The following is a 17,230-nucleotide window of genomic DNA, read 5'->3' on the forward strand; positions in this document are numbered from 1 at the left end:
CAGGTCATGAATTTCATAAGGGTGTCAGATAATAACTATTTATCTGCACTTGTTTTTCTTTCTTATAAACTTAAACTTTGATCTTAACATTCAATTAGAAATGATTCCACAGAGAAGGACTAGGTGACTCTAGGAGCTAGTGTTCACTTTCATCCGGGTCTGCACGAGGATTTAAAACACGGGATCTGCGTGGCCATTCATGGAAATTAATGTAAAAGTCAGAGACTCACCGTGAAGTGTGCAGAGCTCAGATGAAGCATTTGGCCCAACACTGAGTTACAGTATCTCCTACTGTTTGGGGGCATTAGATCAACATTATTCTTTTCTAAAAGGCCCTCAAATGCCTATTAATCTCCTGGAGAAATTGCAATGTCCTTTACACTTATATATTATGGGTTGTAATATGACATAACTGAAAGTTAGATTATCCAGGCATCCTTTTCCCTGATTCTTGTTTCTCTCCTCGCTCTCCTTGGGCATTTTGAAAAATGAGCAAAGCTTGGGGAGACTGCTATCCGGGGCCGTGGTGACGCAGAGACTCGGCCATGGGCTGACATTTCCTCACACTTCCCTATGTGGCAGGATCGGGCAGTGACTTCAGGCCCACATTGCATCGGTAACCGCACACGAGATTCTCAACAGTAGCCAGCCGCTGTACTCCAGGAAAGGCACAGGAACACCCTCTCCTTGCAGGCTCAACTGTTCCTACTACGTACTCTTTGGGAGATAAAACGACGACTCAGAGCAAACAGGGTCTTATTAATAAATCATGCGCTGAATTTCTGTTAGGAGCGGAAATGGAGCAAAATAGGTCAAAATTGCCTATGGGCACATGTACTGGGGGCATAATAAATAATTTTTTTAATTTGGTAATACTCATAAAAATATAATTAAATGTAATGAGAGGAAAGAGACAGACGGGTGGGTAGGTGGGTGGATAGATATTAAATACCTGTGCTTGGCCCGGTTCTTCTTTTCGGACTTGTTATTCCCCGAGGTTGCTTATTGTGAAGAGCTATTTAAAGAAATAATACGAGGAAGAAATATTTGCTGGCATGAAAAAATGTGACAGTGTTTTATACCCTCTTGTGTTGCTCTTCATCCAAACTTCATCTTGTGAATATTGGCTTCAAATCCTGCCTGAAAGGGGACATAAATAAAGTGAAATGGCTAATGGACTAAAAACACTTATGATCAGGTTTTCATAACTAACATTATTGATAGCTTCTTTTGCACATGCACTCACACATAGCACAATATCCATTCCTAAAGTAAGATTTAGAGCCCTATTTGCAATAAAAAGGCTAGCACATGCAAATAAAGAATGCGAAAGTGAGGCCAGCAGATGGCATTCCCCAGAAAGGGAGAAAAATGCCCCCCCCCCTCACCAAGGCAAAGATGACCACAGGGGAAACAGAACCCTTCAGATTTCAGATGTGCCTGGGCTTTTCACATCCTGGAATGGTCTTCAGGGACAGAGAGTTCTTTAGTCCTTAATTTGGAAACGACCACTCCTTTCTACTTTATGGCATTAGTATTTGAACTGGCCAGGTAAATAGGTATGTGTGTCTGTCCGTTAAAACAACAGCAAGATTGTCATGCAGGAAATGCGACAGTAGAAATCAGGATGGTGGCAAGATGGGAATTATTTTCATAGGATCTGGTGCATTCCATGTCAATTTTAAACGGTCTTCCCCGGTTTTCTCCTCATTAATTTCTCCATGTTAGCAAACACTGTTGAAGAAAAACTTTCCCAATGCCTAGAAATTCATTTGATGTTGAACAATTTCTTACCAATAATTATTTAAAAATATTTTAGCTGTAGTTACAATTAGAAGATGCTGACAAGGCAGAAAGCATTTATCTGTCTCTTGCTATTTAGATACACTTTTGGGGGGGCATGACTTTTTTCTATTTTAGTTTGTATCAATCATTCCTATGTCAGAAAAAAACTTTCCTTCCAAATCTGGACTTTATTATTATGTTATTAAAAATTAAATCTAGATTACATAGCAAACTGTAAATTAGGGATTTATTAAATTAAATCAATTAGAAAGAACATTTAAGGAATTGGTATAGTTACTCAGGTATACAGTTTCTATCACACTAGAGTCCCCCTTCAATTATATTGAAAACATGAAAACAGTGGAATCTTGATGTACTGTCCCCTTGGGGGGAACTCTGCATCAATATCGGAGTTGTCTAATATTAGGTACAGCATAAGGATAGAATCGAGTTTGTCTAATATTAGGTACAGCATAAGGATATAGTCAATGATATTGTTATAGCATTGTATGGTCACAGATTGCAGCTAAACTTTGGTGAGCACAGCATAATGTATAGAGTTGGGGAATCACTATGTTGTACAACAGACACTAATGTAACATTCCGTGTAAACTACACACACACACACACACACACACACACCACACACACATAAATATAGGAGCACCTGGGTAGCTTAGTCAGTTAAGTGTCCAACTCTGATTTCAGCTCAGGTCATGATCTCGTGGTTCCTGGGGCCAAGCCCCAGGTCAGGTTCTGCACTGACAGCACAAAGTATGCTTTGGAGTTTCTCTCTCTCTCTCTCTCTCTGCCCCTTCCCTGCTCATGCTCTTTCTCACTCAAAATAAATAAATAAACAAAAAATTTTAAATATACATATAAATATATGTATTTGAATTCTTCATTTCTGTACTCTAAAGAATAGTGGTAAGTTCAAAGTTATACAGCAATCAAGAAAAAACCTAAGGCACCTGAGTGGCTCAGTCAGTTGAGTGTCCGACTCTTGATTTCAACTCAGGTCATGATCTCACTGCTGGTGAGACTGAGCACCCCTCGGGCTTTGCGCTCACGGCACGGAGCCTGCTTGGGATTCTCTCACTCCCTCTCTCTCTGTCGTTCTCTCTCAACACAAATAAATGAACATTAAAAAAAAAAGAACAACAAAATCTTCCTCCCTTTCAGAATCTGATGGTCTCCCAAAGTATTACTACTGAGAGAAAAAAAGTGTTTTATACAGGGAATTGCAACCGGGACTTCAGGCATGATACTATCAGTATTTAGGTGCAAGTACTTATTTTTGTCCTTTCTTTTCTCTGAGTTTGAGTGTGACAGAGAACAAAGAAAAGCGTGTCAAGAGGGTGCGATATGACTACAGATTTGTCATAAGTGGAATAGCCGTTGCTCAGAGCTATGTGTAGGCCTCACTGCCAATAGCAAACACAAGTGTATCAACAACATCTGCAGGGGAGCTGGAAACTGTGAGACTCGTGTGGCCCTGCTCCCGCAGCCCCCCATTCTGCCCACTCTCACCTCTTAACAAAGAAGGGCCAGCAGCCCAAATCCCGAAGCTGCGGATTAGCATCGATCCAAACAGCGTCCACTCCAGGAGAGGCAGCTCAAATGTATTCCAAGTCATGCAACATCTAGGAGCGTGAATCCTGGTCGACATCAAGAATGGCTGCCAGCTGGGTAAAGACAGAAGGAAGATGTGGTGCCTGGTGGTTCAGTCGGTTGTGCTCTCGCTCTCTCTCGCTCTCTCTCAAAAAGAAATAAATAAACTTTATTTTTTTTTATTTTTTTTTATTATTTTTTTTTATTTTTTTTTTTCAACGTTTATTTATTTTTGGGACAGAGAGACAGAGCATGAATGGGGGAGGGGCAGAGAGAGAGGAGACACAGAATCGGAAACAGGCTCCAGGCTCTGAGCCATCAGCCCAGAGCCTGATGGGGGCTCGAACTCACGCACCGCAAGATCGTGACCTGGCTGAAGTCGGACGCTTAACCGACTGCGCCACCCAGGCGCCCCTAAATAAACTTTAAAGAAGGATGGAAGACACACTGGAACAAGAGAGGGGAGGTGGTTGTTGTAAGTTGACTTGTCTCCCCCAGAAACATATGTTGAAATCTTAATCTCTGGTGCCTGTGAATGTGATCTTACTTGGAAATAGGATCTTTTCTATACTGGCCACCCATTATGTGCCAGATACTGGAGTTACAAGTCAGACACAGAAACTTTACTCAAGAAGTGTCATTCTCCTCCAAATCTCAGTTTCCTCCTCTATTAATTTGGGGCTAATTAGGTTAACACCTTATCCATGGGGGAAAGTAAGGAATAGGTAAGATATAATACATGTGAAGGGCGTTGAAAAGCCCAGTAATATTAGCTACTATTTCCACTGGATTGGAAATTCCTTAAGAGTAAAAACAATTTGCTATTTACCTTTGTATCCCTGCATCTTGCACAATGTTTGGCATTCAGCAAATACTTAATAAATATTTATTGTGTGATTATGAACACCAGTACAGATCAAATTAGTCACATCCTGGTCTGCTCGTCTTCATTCAACTAGTATAGCACTTCAAACATTAAACCGTACGATGTGAGAGTGTATCATGGGCATCTTTGTAATCCTCTGCCCCTCACCTGACACAATCCCCGGAACATAGAAGGCACTTGGTATTTATCAGACTAAAAGCTTGTCAGTTAATAATCATTCTAAATAGAAAACGTAAGGTTGGAAGAAGCAGCAGCACTTAGACATGTCTTCTTCAACCCTTTCAGAACTGGTGTCCATATGGCTGCAAATACTGAAGATTTTAGATTTGTAGACTCTTCCCTCCTCAGGCTTTGAAATAACCCTAGCCATGCTTGTTAGTGTATAAGAGGCTGGGTGGACATCAGGCAAGATTTCCACGAAAAAGGGACTTTTCAAGTAACATTTAGATGAGTAGGAGTTGTAAGATTACAAAGACCTAGAAATGGGAGATAAGATAGCATACTTGTAAAACTAATAGAAACCCAGCAAGCCTGAAGCATAGTGAGGAGGAGAGTAGTCCAAGATAAGGCTGAGAGGTAGGGGGGGGTGGCCAAGATTTTCAACCACGGCACTATTGACATTTGGGGTCAGATAATCCTTTGTTGCGGGGGCTTGTCCTTGCTTTGCAGGATGTTTAGCAGCATAATCACTAGACGCCAATAGTACACCCCAGTGTAACAACCAAAAGGTCTCCAGATACTGCCAAAAGGCCCCTTAAGGAACATACTCTCTGGGATGGAGAACCACTTGCAGGCCACGTGAAAAAGGACAAGAGGTCACTACGATCGACTTGCATTTTGAAAAAAATAAAAATAATCACTCTGCTTAGCGCACGCACGTAGACCAACTGGGAGGCCATTGCAAGAGGTCCACAGGAGGGATTTTGGAGGTTTTGACCAAGATAGTGGCAGTAGGATGGAAAGAAGCTGGTAGATTCAAGAGGAATTAGGAAGCAAAATATGAATAGTGTTGATAATCTTGCCAGGCATTTTGTAAATGACCATTTCACTGTTTTATCTGACCCTGCTCAAGACCTAGGAAAGAACCAGCAGAGCCAGGACTTCCTGTTATTGTCTGATTCAATTGGTTGCATCCTTTTTTCAGATCCAGGAACCTTCTTTGCTTATTAGTTATTGCTCATCCCTGTAATTTCTAACTCTACACTTTTTATTAAGGTTGACCTTGGAACTGTGATCTGACGGACACTGTTTGATTTCCACTTGAGGTGAAACTCAAGCAACACATGCCCTTTTCGATTACCTACCTGTTTGTCCCGGAAGCAGGATTACTAGAAGCTTGTCAAAGCTGTTAGCATCTTTACATTGATCTTTATTTTCCAAGAAAAACTCAGGAATAATCTCAGTTTTAAAGGAAAAGAAATATAATTGTTAAGTGTACCATGGCCTAAGCATCTGCTGAAGGCCACAGTATGGTCTTTTGGTTATCTCACAGAAAAATCAACAGTCGTCAGAATATATTTATTACCCTACTTAGTGGATTTCAGTAACAATCTCATTATGCCCACCCTCACACAGTACAAGCCTTTCTCCATTAGAAGAAGGAACAAAAGGTCATAGCTTTCCTGCAATTTCTATACACTAATTACAGAGACCCTTTACTAGGTAAGCCTGAACATAATTGGGCCATTACTGAATCCCACCATGAAATCAAAAATATACAATTTTATTCTTATTGGTTTTCCTGTGAGTGAGACACAGATCATCAATGGATATTCAAAGGGTAGCAAGAATTTTATTGATGGGTTTTCCAACTACGAAATTCCAGCTCCAGGGATTCTATTAATATTCCTCATATTAAAGAACCTTATGGACAGGTGACCATTTGCGACCTCCTCCTGATCCAAAGCAATTCTAAATATCTAGTTTTATAGTTGTGAACCTTATTCAATGGCAAGTTCAGGAAATAATATTGATGCCTATAAGAAAACTTTTTCCTTCAGAAAGTCATCAAAGTGTCCTTAAAGCCAGCAGTGTTCCAGGAACAATTTAGTAAGACCCCTTCAAAACTGTGTGTAAATATACATAATAACAAAAAGGTAGTACCGTTTCAACCTAGAGCTATATGTAAATGTCTGAATTAGGACATCTGAATCTGGTCTCAAGTCACTAAGAGAATCACTTGCTTCATGGACACACTTCTACTCTGGAAGTGAAGCTAGCTGCTAACTCCTATTGCAAAGCTTAACATTCTTCATCCAATTATCTTTCTTCCAGTGCAACGACAAGGTCCTAGTGCAATGAGTTTGGTGAAGTCAAGGCCCAATGTTGTCTAGTTTCCTTCTTAAGAAAATTAAGTTTTGTGGTGTCTGGGTGGTTTAGTCAGTTGGGCAACCGACTTGATTTTGGCTCAGGTCATGATCTCACAGTTTGTGACTGCATCAGGCTCTGCACTGACAGCTTGGAGCCTGCTTGGGAGTCTCTCTTTCCCTCTCACTCTGCCCTCCCCTACTCATGCCTTATCTTTCTCCCAAAATAAGTAAACAAACTTTAAAAAAAAAGAAAATTAAATGTCACGTTTTCCACTTTTATATAAATAAATCCATTTGAAATGACAAAATGAAAGAACTTGAAAGAAAAATCAGAAAAGCCAAGGAGGCAATGTCCTTAGAAGGTATTTGTTACGATAATGGCCATTTTTTTTCTTTCTTGTGATAATGACTATAATTGGGCTTGATCAAACACATGACCACACCCAATTCTTTTTTTAAAGTTCTATCAATACCACAACAGCACCCTGAGGTAGCAGAGTACAAGAAATTGGAAAGTTAATATTCATTAGAGCCTGAAAAAACCAATCTTGTTATCTATGGAGAGGCAACATGGCACAGAAGGAAGAACACAGAGCTGGGAGTCAAGCACATGAGTGCTGGAATGTTCCTCCTCCTGTGTGGCCTTGGGAGTATCTCAACCAAACTCAGTCTCTTCTACTGAAGGATTGCAAGCATTAAAATTCTATGAGTAAAAAGAAATAAAATCTACAAGATTGCCTGTGTTGTTTTTTAACCCTCTATGACTTTATATGGCCATGAGAGGCAACAGAAACATAAATTCTTTTGCCCACAAATGAATGATCTGTCTTTTGGTGATTTGTTCCTGAATCTCTTTCTCAACTTGGGAGCTCCATCACCTGACTCAGTGCATATTGTGATCCTTTTCTGTCCACGTCCAGGATCATTCTGAAAATAGAAATGTTTTTCTCACACCACTAGGCAGCAAATATTCAGACCAAGATTGGCAGGGTAGACAAAATCTCCATTGTCTAAACTTCGAGCTTCCTGTTATTACCCATCTGTGAAGCAGAGATTCCAAAAACAAAAATCCCTGTTTTTTTGGACAAAGAAGCCTGAGGATGTGGAATAGCACACTGTGCCACATGCTGGTTCCATGTTTTGATCCCAGTAAGTGTAACCAATACCCATAAATTCAATAAGAAATAATTCCTGAAAAACCTGTAGGGTAACAACATCGGTGCTCAGTGCTGAGCTTCCCTTCCAGGTACTGAAAGGAAAGAATATTTTGGTGCTAGCAATATTGTAATGAGATGGCAGAAAATCTGATGACAAAAATCGTCATGTCATAATATTTAGTAGAGAAGTACTATACACAGCTTATGATGCAAATTATATTTAAATATAAGTAAATATATTTTTCTTTATATACATCTTTTAAAAACTCTTACAGTGAAAATGTATCAATTTGTTGAAAGAATACAACAAATTAAAATGTTTTTATTAATTTTGAAAAAGAATACAGCAAATTTAATTTTGAAAAAATAGAAATATTTGGGAAATCTACATAAGTTGAGAAGTCATTTCAGTTTTATTTTTACTTTTTATTTTACAACTTATTATTTATTTATTTTAAAATCGTATCCATATATTGATGACTTTGTCTTGATGTGCCAAAAATTTACAGGCTTTGGCTAAGCACAGAAGAGATGGGTATTATTGCATTCAAATGCTCACTTGCTTTCTTTTCTTCCTTTCTTGCTTTTTCTTGCTTTCTTTTTTTTTTTTTTTTTTTTTTGGAAGGGGTAGGGAGATTTTGTGACACATATGGTCTATTAGAAGCAAGAAACTCAATATCCCTGCCATCAATCTCATAGCACTTGGTATATGAGCATCTGTCTACAGTGCTTTATTGTGCAATTAACAAAAATGAGGGGGATGGCTTTAAAGTAACTAGTTTACAAACATTCTATCTTTGTAGATAAAGCTGAATGTGTTATCTTTCCTGAATCAATGAGATGGTGCTCATGAAATGACAACTACGTAGTCAATAAAAATAGAACTTAAAGGGGCGCCTGGGTGGCTCAGTCAGTTGAGCATCCAACTCTTCATTCAGGCTCAGGTCATGATCCCAGGTTGCACATGATCCCTCAGTGCAGAGCCTCCTTGGGATTCTCTCTGTGTCCCTCTGTCCCTCTCCCCTGCTCTCTCTGTCTAAAAAAACTTTTTTAATTAAATTATAAAAAAGGAAACAATATAGAACTTAAATACAAAAGTCTACTGTATAATTCTATTCATAAGAAATTCTAGAAAAGGCAACATTCTTATGTCAGGAAGTGTATCAGTTGTTGCTAGGCGCTGATGGTGGGCTGTGGAAATCTAATACAAAGGGACACAAGGGAATTCAGGGAGAGGAGATTTTTTCTATATCCTGATGATTGTGGTCGTTACACAGGTTTATAAAATTATAGCATTCACAACTATGCATCTCAAATTGTTCATATTTTAGTGTATTAAATGATACCTTAATAAACAGAAAGAGTGAGAGAATGGGCAAGACTTGTCCAGACCTATCTATTTGAGGCGAGACCGAAGTAAGTTTCTGGCAAGAAGGTAATGGCAGTATTTACCATACACGGTAAGAGTTCTGTGAGAGATGCCTCAGAGGATCATTACTTGACAGTTTTCTGGTTTATTTCTTGTTGGTTGATAGGATTAGGTCTAGCCCACTCCTACAAAAATATAATCTCTAAAAGAAGAATGCCCTCTTTGGTCTTGTTCTTAGCTGTATCATAAGCATACAGAATACTGTCTAAGAAAGGTAGCCCAAAGTACTTTTTGACTGAAGGAAATAATGAAATATAAGATAATTTCAGATCCCCGTAGGACAATGGAGATTCCTTCTGATAACTATGATTTTCAGTTAACATTTGCCCGAACTAAGTATTTCCTGTAAGGTGAGTATGGATAATAATTTTGAGACATTAATTTGTCTTTTGCTTTCTAATCTCTCCTTCCTTTCCAGTTGTGAGCAGACACCTAGGCTTTGCAGTTACATTGATCATGGGACTGTTGCAGAGTGATAAGCAAGCTGTTTGAAATCCGTTGCTCCTCAAGTCTTTGTAAAATCATGTGTTTTTTCCTAGAGATTGTGTGTCCCAGTGGTGTTAGGAAGAGTAGGGAATACTTTTAAGAATAACAAAGGGGAGGGGTGCTTGGGTGGCTCAGTCAGTTGAGCATCTGACTCTTGATTTCAGCTTAGGTCATGATCCCAAGGTCATGGGATCAAGCCCTACATCAGGCTCTGCATTGAGTGTGGAGCCTGCTTAAGATTCTTTCTCTCTCTCTCCTTCTGCCCCTCTCCCCCACTTGTGCATGTGCTCTCTCATCTCTCTAAAATTAAAAAAAAAGAATAAAAGAATAACAAGGAGGCAGAGGAATTTCCTGGGAACTAGAACAAGGAGTGGTGGGTTACCCTAAGGTGGCAGTATAGGGAAGCCATACTGAGTGGAAAACAGTCACCACCAGACGATCAGACCAACTTTCCCAGTTGACATATCCCTCCTAGATTGCCATGGGATTTCATACTTGTACAGTGAGCTCAGATCCACCAAAGACTGGATTCTGGACTGTATGTGACTTTGCTCATCTTCCAATATTGATGATCAGATGAACTCCATCGTTACTGCATCTCCTTGTTTCCCTCAGTCACCACTTCTGGATCATCATTTCATCCAGAAACTTGTCCAGTGCTCCTTCAAAGATTCCTTACCTGATCCAGTCTCTCTACTTCCTGTCCTTTCAAACCCCTTTACTGTGCTCTACATCACCAGAATTGCCATCAGCAAACCCTCTACATATTTAACCTCTTCTTGCAGGATTCTTTTCATACCCTTGTTTAGATGGAGTTGGCTGACCTTGGAGTTCCTCATAGGAAGGCTTGTTTGTCTTTTCCACCTGTACCTAAAGTAGCTCAAGTATTCTTCACGTTCTTCTCTGCTAATCTTGCTTCTCCTCTTCTAAAACCACATTTTCCTGAAATGTTCTGCTCCTTACTCACCTTACTGTGTTGGCCTCAATCTCAGCACTGTATTTACTAAGGATAGTAGCACCTGCTACCATCATTGGGTTACTTCAGCCTTCACATTGACTTGTGGCACTCTCACTGTGCATCAGATTCAGCCGGGACGAGGGCTTTTAAAAAATGCCAGTGCTGACAGCCTATCCCCAGAGATTTGGATTTACTTATTCTGGAATAGGACTTGACTCTTAGTAGAAGCAGATCTTCCACCTCAACCCACTCCCATCCATCCCACAGAAGGAGGCAAAAGTGCTCAATTCTCCTGCCCAATGAGATGGAAAGCAGATTTAACTTTAGACCTGAGTTTTTAATGAAATCATAAGGGTTGCCAAAAAAAAGGAGCTGGGGCATTAGATACTGTGTTTATTTTGGGCCATCTGGGAGAGCCTAGAGTCATTCATTTATTCACTTAATAAGTAGTTATTAAGCATCTAAAATAACCTAAGCAATTATTTTTAGGTTCTCCATACCAGAAGGCATTTCTCTGCACATATGGTCTGCCATCTTGCTGAAAACCAGAGTCTTTTGTTTATTTGCTAGCTCCCTCTGCCAGGGCTTTCTTTCCAGTCATTCCACTGAACTCTTGACAAATTCCCTAGTAATCTCCTCTTTGGATACATCCCGTCCCTCACCTAGCTTGACCTCACAACAGTATCTATGAAAGGATGATGCTTGCTTCCTTTTTGAAACACTTTCCTCTCTCGCTTTCCTAATGTCCCAAGTCTTTCTACTTTCTGGCTATATGTTTAGAGCTCCTCATCTCTAATACCAGAGTTCCTGTCAACTGGATTGTGGCCTTCCCTTTTTTCTCATTTGTTCCTGGGCATTAATAACCACCAAATTGATGCTGTCAAATTTTATACCTCGCATCTCTAGCCCTGGCCTCTCCTTTGGCATCCAATATTTAGTCAACATTTTTACTTAGATATCAAGATCTTAAACCTAACAAGTCCAGATAGAAACAATCTTTTCTGCAAAGCTGCTCTTCCCAGCCTTCCCTATATCAACAAATGGCATCATCATCCACCTAGATGTTAGTAAGAAATCTAGGCATAATATTTTATTCCTTACTTCCTGTATGCATCCAATCCATCAACAACAGTTTGTTTCCACTCTAAAATTAACTCCTTATATGTCCATTTAAATGTATTTCCACCCTATTCCAAGCCACCATGATCTCTCACATAGAATTTTACAGTAACCTCCTCTCTGGTCTGAGCATTTATACTCTGACTCCGACAATTTCCAACAGAACTAAAAAAGAGTCATTGAGAAATGAGTTCTGATCCTATTATCACTGTGTTAAAATCATACCAAGGCTCCTCATTCTCTTTGGATAAAGTTGAGTGTCTGCCATAGATATGCTTGATCTGGCCCCTTCTGACCCCTGTCACCTCTGCATGAGCTACACCTCCCCTGATCACTAGGCTTTACTCCTGCAGGCTTCTGTTTCCCAAAGGAGCTGTTGTCTTCTTCTGAAAGAATTTCCCCCAGATTGTCACAATGGCCGTCTCAATCCTACCACTCATATCCCAGCTCAAATGACATCTCCTTAAGAGTTTCTCTGACCTCTCTCCAAAGTATCTCACTCCAGCCACCCCTCTTTCCAAATCATTCTCTATTATATTATCACATATTACTACCTTTCTGACACTTATCACTAGCTGTAGCTATTTATTTTTATTTACTTATTACTTATGTTTCACTCACATAGAATGCAAGCACCATAAGTACAAGGATCTTGTCTGTTTTGTTAGGAATCCCTAGTGCCTAATGTAGAACCTGGTGCATAGTAAGAGCTCATTAAATATTTGAGGAATAAATGACCTGCCTAGGAAGCCTTAACCCTGGGACTTTACCATTGCACAAATAGTCACCTGCCTTGGATGATGTGGCTGTTCAACTTTGGAAGGATGGAATAAAAACGCCCAGCTTTAATGCCTCTTTCACTTGTGTCATTGATCTAATAGGGACACACAGGTCAAGTTTACCTGTCACAATGAGAAAGAAGTTCCTTGTATACAATTAGGATGCACTTTCTTAGCAGAAATGAGAACCTAAAAGTCTGGAGGGATCAAAGTAGCCCACTTTTTCTTTTGTTTGCTTGATCATTCAGAAATGCTGGGCAAATCTTGTCATTGTTGATGGATACTGCCTAAGAGACTGTTAAATCCCATAGCGAGGTGAATTTTTAATGGAAAGGTTTTATGCAAGGTGGAATATGTCTCCTTGATGCATGATAGTACCTGTCTCACTAATGCAGGCTCTGAGACCAGGAGTCCAAGAGTAATTTGTTCAAATGAAATAAAGCCTATTCGTCTTGCCAGTACTCACCTGTTCTGTTGTTTAACACCAACCAGATGATGTAATCTGTCCCTTTCTTGTTTACAGGGATGTTTCTAAAAAGGCAATCAAACATTGCCTCAGTCTGGTTAGGAATAATGAGGTGACTGCCTGGGCCTTAATTAAAGCAGAAGTTCAGTGTTGGGGGAGAATAAAGAAAGGAAAGTTATCCTCTTTTTAAGGATGTTCCAAAGGATTCGGAGACATGTATCCTTAAAAATAAAGATTGTGAGATTCAGAAGCAGCCTTATGAACAAAAGGAGTCTACAATACTTGAACTTTGGAGGTAGTTCCACTTTTCCTTAAGAGAGCAAGATTCCCCAGTCTGTGAGAAAATGGAGTTCTAGTTACTTGCTTCTTAATGGATTTCAAAAGTCTTAAGACACACATGAGAAATTATTACTAGTAATTTCTTCTGTCCAAAGGGTCAATGTCCTGAGGAGACGCAGAATGCCATACGCTTGCAGGCATCTAAATCTATGATTCCCTGTCCCCCACAAAGGAAGGTTACTCACTGCTGTGTTCAGAACCTGTCGACACACGAGGATTTAGGTTCATCTTTACAGTCTCTGCACTCTGTGACTACTTTCAAACTAGAGTCCAGGAAAAAAAAACCACATTATATTATTTGTATTAGTATTATTAATGTCAGATTACTGCTATTAACTATTTTTGCAGAGGTTTGCATTTTAGTCTTGAAGCATGGATTTATTTTATTTTATTTTATTTTTAATTAATTATTTATTTTTAAATTTACATCCAAGTTAGTTAACATTATTGTGCAACAATTTCAGGAGTAGATTCCTTAATGCCCCTCACCCATTTAGGCCCACTCCACCCCCCAAAGCCCCTCCAGCACCCTGTGTTTTTTCTCCATATTTAAGAGTCTCTTATGTTTTTCACCCTCCCTGTTTTATATTATTTTTGCTTCCTTCCCTTATGTTCATCTGTTTTGAATCTTAAGTCCTCATATGAGTGAAGTCCTATGATATTTGTCTTCTCCAACTGACAATTTCGCTTAGCGTAATACCCTCTAGTTCCATAGTTGCAAACGGCAAAATTTCATTTCTTTTGATTGCTGAACAATACTCCACTGTATATATAAACACATCTTCTTTATCCAGTCATCCATTGATGGACATTTGGGGCTCTTTCCAGACTTTGGGCGATTGTCGATATTGCGGCTATAACATTGGGGTGCATGTACCCCTTCAAAATAGCATACCTGTATCCCTTTAATACCTACTAGTGAAATTGCTGGGTCATGGGGTAGTTCTATTTTAATTTTTGAGGAACCTCCATACTGTTTTCCAGAGTGGCTGCACCAGTTTGCATTCCACCAGCAAATGCAAAAGAGATCCTCTTTCTCCACATCCTCACCAACATCTGTTGTTGCCTGATTGTTAATGTTGGTCATGAATCATGGATTTAAAAAAAAAAGTTTTTATGCTTAGTTATTTTGAGACAGAGACAGAGCATGAATGGGGGACAGTCAGAGAGAGAGGGAGACACAGTAATCTGGAGCAGGCTCCAGGCTCTGAGCTGTCAGCACAGAGCCGACGCGGGGCTCAAACTCACAGACCATAAGATCATGACCTGAGCCAAAAGTCAGAAGCTCAATAGACTGAGCCACCCAGGCGCCCCTTTTAAAATATCTTTTAATGTTTATTTATTTTGAGAGAGAAGAAGAGACCCAGCGTGAGCAGGGGAGGGGCAAGAGAGAGGAGACACAGAATCTGAAGCAGGCTCCAGGCTCTGAGCTGTTAGCACAGAGCCCAATGCGGGGCCCGAACTCACGGACCGTGAGATCATGACCTGAGCCGAAGTCGGATGCTTAACCAACTCAGCCACCCAGGTGCCCCAGTGAATCATGGATTTTAGATCAAGGGGGAATTATTAGAAAAACAAAATCTACTTGTAAATTTATTCCACATTGCATAGACATGTAGGCTGAAAATATTTTAAAAGCTTATTTAGTGTAGCCTCATCTTTTTTTTTTTTTCAAGTTTATTTATTTATTTTGAGAGAGAGAGGCAGAGAGAGAGGAAGAGAGAGAATCCCAAGCAGGCTGCATGCTGTCAGCACAGAGTCCAGCCTGGGGCCCCAGCTCACGAACTGTGAGATCATGACCTGAGCTGAAATCAAGAGTTGGACTCTTAACCAACTGAGCCACCCAGGCATCCCGCACTCATCTTAAATACAAGAAAACTGAAACACTTTTACCTTTTTCAAGGTAAAGCAAGTTGACAAAGGTCACATAGTATATTGAGTGTAATGATTTGGGGATGCAAGGAACGGAAAACCTGACTTATTACAAACCGAACGATGATCTAATTTATCTTACTAATGGAAGGACAGATATAGGATGGGAGTACTAGTTTTCTAAGTGTCATGACAAAATATCACGGACAGGCAGCTTAAACAACATACCTTTATTTCTCACAGTTCTGGAGGCTGCAAGGTGCCAGCACGGTGGTTTTCTCCTGAGGCATCTCTCTTTGACTTATCAATGGCCACCTTCTTATGTGTCCTCACATGGTCTTTTCTCCGCGTGCATGCATCCCTGGTGTCTCTTCCTCTTCTTTTATTTTTTTTTTAATTTTTTTTTCAACGTTTTATTTATTATTGGGACAGAGAGAGACAGAGCATGAACGGGGGAGGGGCAGAGAGAGAGGGAGACACAGAATCGGAAACAGGCTCCAGGCTCCGAGCCATCAGCCCAGAGCCTGACGCGGGGCTCGAACTCACGGAGCGCGAGATCATGACCTGGCTGAAGTCGGACGCTTAACCGACTGCGCCACCCAGGCGCCCCACTTCCTCTTCTTTTAAAAACACCAGTCCTATTGGATTGAGGCACCCATATGGTCTCATTTAACTTTAACTATCTTTTTTAAGGCCCTATCTCCAAATATAGTCACAGTGCAGGTAGGGCTTTAACGTAAGAACTTTGGGGAACATGATTCAGCCTGGAACACGGGCTTTAGCCTCTGGTGATTTAGCAGTTCGATAAATTATTAAAGTTTAAGAAACTGCCAACTTTTTCCCCAAGTGGTCGGTCGCTTTACATTCTCACAAGCAGTGCATGAGAGTGCCACTTACTCTACATTTTCACCAAGATTTGGTGTGGTCAGTCTTCTTCATTTTAGTGACTCCAAAAGGAGTGTAATGGTATCTCATCTTGGCTTTGTTTACATTTCTTTAGTGACTAATGATGCTGAACAGCTCGTGTGTTTATTTGCTATTGTATATCATCTTTGATCAAGTGTCAGTTTAAAGAACTCCCAAAACTCCATCTTTTCCATTAAAAAAATTTTTTTTTTTAAATAAAGGTTGAGTTTTGAGAGTTCTTTACATATTCTGGGCACAATCCTTTCTCAGACATATGCATTTTAAATACTTTCTACAAGTGTGTGGCTTATCCTTTCTTCTTTCCTTCCTACCTTCCTTTCTTCCTTTTTAAATTTTAATTAGCTTTATTTTTAGAGCAGTTTTAGGTTCACAGAAAACTTGAGAAGGCACAGAGAGTTCCTACACATGGATAGCCTCCCTATTACCAACCAGCCAGCAACAGAATTGCTACATTTGTTACAATTGATGAGCTACATGACACATCAAAATCACCCAAAGGCCATGGTTCACACTACCGTTCTTCATTTTTGGTGTTACACAGTCTACAGATTGGACAAAGGTATAATCACATGTATCCATATTTATGGCATCAGAGAGTATTCTCACTACCCTAAGGATCCTCTGTGTTCTATTCATCTCCCTCCACCCTGCCCATCCCCCAGTACCTGGCAACCACTGATCTTTTTATTGTCTTCATAGTTTCCCCTTTTCCAGAATGTCATGAAGTTGGAATCACACAGTATGTTTTTCCACAATGGCTTGCTCCTATGCTTTCTTATAGAAACTTCACAGTTATATGTTCTATGTTTAGGTCTATTTCATTTTGAATCAATTTTTTATGTATGGTGTGAGGTATGAATTGACGTACAGCTGTTTTTGTGTGTGTGTGTTTTTTTTTGCATATGGATATCCAATTATCCAAAAACATTGGTTGAAAATACTATCCTTTCTCTGCTGAATTGATTTTGTTTCTACCTTTGTCAAGAATCAGTTTTCCATATATGTGTGTGTCTATTTCCTGACTCTCCATTCTGTTCAGTTGATCTATTGGTCTACCTTGATGGCAATACTACACCGCTTTGATTATTGTAGGGTTATAATATTAAG

The 17,230-nt window shown here is 39.9% G+C and overlaps 1 long non-coding RNA gene across 1 annotated transcript; it reads right to left on the reverse strand.

The window, feature by feature from the left end:
* Positions 1-893: 893 nt before the first annotated feature.
* On the reverse strand, positions 894-15,575 carry LOC115505241. Its single transcript, XR_003965958.1, has 3 exons — positions 15,425-15,575; positions 3,316-3,470; positions 894-1,140 (listed from the first exon to the last, which is right to left on the reverse strand). It is a non-coding gene; the product is annotated as an uncharacterized LOC115505241 (long non-coding RNA).
* Positions 15,576-17,230: the final 1,655 nt, after the last annotated feature.

This window comes from Lynx canadensis, chromosome F1 (assembly GCF_007474595.2).
Source record: "Lynx canadensis isolate LIC74 chromosome F1, mLynCan4.pri.v2, whole genome shotgun sequence".
NCBI classification, from domain to species: Eukaryota; Metazoa; Chordata; class Mammalia; order Carnivora; family Felidae; genus Lynx; species Lynx canadensis.